Below are 4,522 nucleotides of genomic sequence, written 5' to 3' on the forward strand. Positions count from 1 at the left end.
CCTGCCATCGCTACAGTCAGGAGCTCTCTGATTCTCAAGGCCTTATGCAAATTCAGAGTGATCTGGTCACCCACATCTACTTCAACCTCCAGGAAAAAACAGATTCCTACCTCTGACAACAAATGTGCCACTGAGAGCATAGCTGACAAGAGCGTGTATGCTGCATATTCATAAATACTCATTAGCACACGACTAGATGTGCAGCACTCTGGTTCTGATTTCATAGAACGGTAGGGATTGGAAGGGACCTTTAGAGATCATCCAGTTCAACCTCCCTGCAGAGGCAGGGCCACCTAGACAAGGTCACACAGGGACATGTCCAGGCAGGTTTTGAAGACCTCTAAAGAAGGAGACTCCACACCCTCCCTGGGCAGCCTGTTCTATCTTAACGTTTAAATGGAACTTTTTGTGTTCCAGCTTCATGCCATTACCCCTTGTCCTGTCACTAGATACAATAGAAAAAAGGGAAGCCCCAACCTCCTGACATCCACCATTTATACACTTGTAAATATTGATGAGGTCTCCCCTCAGTCTCCTCTTCTCTAGACAAAACAGCCCCAGTTCCCACAGCCTTTCCTCGTAAGGAAGATGCTCCAGTCCCCTGATCATCTTGGTGGCCCTGCGCTGGACTCTCTCCAGAAGTTCCCTGTCCCTCTTGAGCTGGGAAGCCCAGAACTGGACACAGGACTCCAGATGAGGCCTCACCAGGGCAGAGTAGAGGGGGAGAAGAACCTCCCTCAACCTGCTGGCCACACTCCTCTTGATGCATCCCAGGATGCCATTGGCTGCCTTGGCTATGAGGGCACATTGCTGGCTCATGTTAGTCTATTGTTAACTAGGACTCCCAGGTCTCTCTCTGCAGAGCTGCTCTCCAGCAGGTCAATCCCTAGCCTGTGCTGATGCATGGGGTTGTTTCTCCCCAGGTGTAGGACTGTGGCACTTGCCCCTGTTGAACCTCATGAGGTTCTTCTTTGGCCAGCTCTCTTTGCCCCTCTAATGCTGGTAATTTTATTAGCTATCTAGACCCCAAGATTTGTGGTCCACCATAGCCTTCCCAGCAATACATGCAGAGTGCAGCAACAAGCCACTGCACCATCCAATAAATATGAATTGCATCACTGTGGAAAGGTTTTTCTGTAAAAGAGTATAGGAAGAAAGCTGGAAAAACTCCAACTCTCTACAGTTAATAAGATTAACAAACACGTCAGAGGGATTTAAAAAATATTTTTAAACCAGTCTGCAATTTAGAGCTGCTATCTTTAATCCACACTACCATGGAAACCATGCAACCAGCAACTGGTTGCTAACTTTTTTGGTATCCATAGCTTGGCACAACCAAAGGTCCTCAAGGACCTAGCAGTTAACGAGGGGTTATTAAAACTAAACAGTGAAGAAAGCGTTAGAGAATCTAATAAATCTGTGGTAAAATGTGGTCTAGAGATTACAGAAGCCCACAGGAAAGAAAAGAAGGAAGAAAAAATCTGGAGCCAGATAGAGAAGAGCTTCTACACTGCAACTTTTATCAGAAGGTGCACCCAGAAGTTACAGAGACCAAATAAAGATGGGAATAAAGTAAAGATGAAACTGCCAGCATCTAGTAACACAGTGTGTTCTCTTCCAAAGAATTTTAGACATCAGACATATTACCATTAAGATTATAATATTTTTTAACTTCAACTAACCAAATCCTTGGTTTTAAGCACTCAAATCTCTGTTTTCTGTGCCACCTGCATCAGTGCTGTTTTTTAAAACCATTCACTATTCACTTCTCCCTTTAAGTACATAATTTAAGAACTTATTCTCATGCTTCAAAAACCCAAGTAGGCCTTTTTGTGCCTTAACATAAAATAGAAAAATATGTCTGAGACCAGGATCCAGACAGTTTTTTCTCTTTCTACTTTCAAGTTCTCCAGGATCAGCATAACTTGGCTATGACTATAAACCACACTATATTTCCTCACCTTACATAATTCATTAAAAACCCTTCTCCATTATCAGGACTTTTTCTTAATTATAAAATAATTATGTCTTATTTTATGCTTTTTAGATCAAACATATTTAGGGGAAAAAGTCTTTTCTCATTTAAATACAGATTAGTCTTTAGACATTACAAAACCAACAGCCATGAGCTGGGGAAGAGATCAACTAATAAAACAAAAAACCCTTGACATTTTAAAAGCTGCCACCTAGTGGGCTTTGTAAAAACAGAGTTTTAAATTCAGAGATGCCTCCTTACAAGCTTAGAAAGTTCAGTTTCTACACACTTTGCTGAGCTTTTCTTAATGCCTTCCTTTAGCTAAACTTGATAGTTTACAAAAAAAAACCCATAGACCATGACAGAACCCTCTACAATCTGTACACACACATGCAATAAATTAGGCCTTATTTTTCTGTCATCTCTGCAAATGCTTACTTGGAATTCCAAAAGTACAATGTAAAGTATACTAGGTTTCCTCCAACGAGGAAGAGCTTCCAAAAATGAAGATTCCAATCAACACGAAGATAGCTGTTAAAAACATGAATTAGGAAATGTGGTCAAAAAAACATCCAAAAGGAATGGACCCAGGACAGAATTCAAGTAACACTGATCTGTAAAAAAATCAGAAAATGATACAAGGAAATTTGAGCAAATAAAATAGCTCAAATATCTGTTGTGGTTTAACACCAGCTACCAACTAAGCACCACACAGCTGCTCACTCACTCCTGCCCTTTTTCTGGAGGGATTAGGAGGAGAATCAAGAGCAAAAAAAAACCCCAGAACTCATGGGTTGAGAGAAGAACGGTATACAACCTAAAATAAAATACAGTAACAATAAAATATAATAATTGTACTGAAAAGGAATATAACAGAGAGAGAATCAAATCCCAAGAAATGACCAGTGCTGTACAATGCAGTTGCTCACCACTGACTGATGCCTTCGCAGTGATCTGTCCCTCCTTGCTAACTCCCCTCAGTTTCTATACTGGACATGATGTCCTCTGGTATGCAACAGCCCCTTAGCTATTCAGGCCAGCTGTTCTGGCCATGGTCCCTCTCAGCTTCTTGTGCACCTCCTCACTGGTGGAGTCTGGCACACTGAAAAATCCTTGACTTAGGATAAGTGCTACTTGGCAACTCTAACCCCAAACCATCAGAGTGTTATCAACCTTATTCTCACACAAAATCCAAACAAGAGCATTGTACCAGCTACTAGGCAGAAAATTAACTCTATCCCAGCTGAAGCTAGGACATACACAAAATGTCACTAAAAGCCTTCTTTCTTCCAAACAGGTAAATAGCCATTTTAAACACTTCTAGAAGACTAATGAAAAGGTCCTGGTGACATAACAGGGTATGCATACTAACGTTTTCTATGGTTCCAAAAAAAGAGAAAAGGATGCCATACAGACAGACTCATTCAAGGGAATTTATCAGCTGAGTATTACTGATTGACAAAAAGCTAAGCATGAAGGATGACCGGATTTTCCGCTATGCTTTTGTGATGAGAGAAAACAAATATGGGAAGCTGGATGAAAATTGGCACGTAGGCATCACCCACCTCCAAAGTGCACAGAAGTTTCTCTGCAGAATGCAATGTTAAACCCTAAGCAGGATATTGGATAAAACAGCAAAACCTTTCACTTCCATGAGGTCTTTCAAATAAAATAGGTAAAATCTGCAAAAGGATGTACTAGGAATTATTATTTCAACAACACGAAAGTTTGAAGGTTTTTTTTCTCCCATATCTGGCTAATATTATGCAAGGTGAATATAAGAAAAGTAGTAATTTCACTGAAGGTAATCACTGTATAGAAAGGAGAAATAAAGGAACTACATTATAGATTTTTTAAAGTGCAGAGTACAAGACATATGCATACTCAGAAAGTAATGAACCAGTGCATGCAACTATGGTTTTGGAAATATTTGTGTACTATGGTAGAACAGTAGTATAGAAATATTTGTATACTATTTGTATGCTATTCAGTTTTACTCTGAATGAGCAAGAAACAGTTAATAAAGAACATACACTGCCTCTGCATGCAATAAACAACATGCAATCTCAGATGAGAACCAGTCATGGCAAAGTGGAGTTGCAAATGACTTAACAATTGTTAATAGGTGTCCACCTACCACAACAAAACATCCATTTGCAAAACAGTGTCATGTGGTTGCAGAGGAAAATACAAACATAACATTCTCTAAAGCAAAAGTTCCACTCATTCAAACAAACAACGAAAAATGTGCTGTGGGGCAGCAGAAAATTTCCCAACGGTATACTTGAAATAAGAGAAATAATTCTTTTTCCTGAAAACATTCTATGGCCTTAACTTCGAAGAACCTTTTGAGAGCTCCTGTTCAAACAGGAACGCCAATATTAGTTTTCATATAAAGTAATAATTATTTTGCACCTGAGAAGAATAGTTTTACAAGGTGAGGCACAGTATCTCATAGTTGGTAACAGAATTTATTTACCCTGCAGACAAAGCCCTCAAACCAAGTTACCAACCAGATTTCAGCAGAAACACACACAACCGTGAAAC

This window comes from Colius striatus, chromosome 1 (assembly GCF_028858725.1).
Source record: "Colius striatus isolate bColStr4 chromosome 1, bColStr4.1.hap1, whole genome shotgun sequence".
In the NCBI taxonomy this organism is placed as follows: domain Eukaryota; kingdom Metazoa; phylum Chordata; class Aves; order Coliiformes; family Coliidae; genus Colius; species Colius striatus.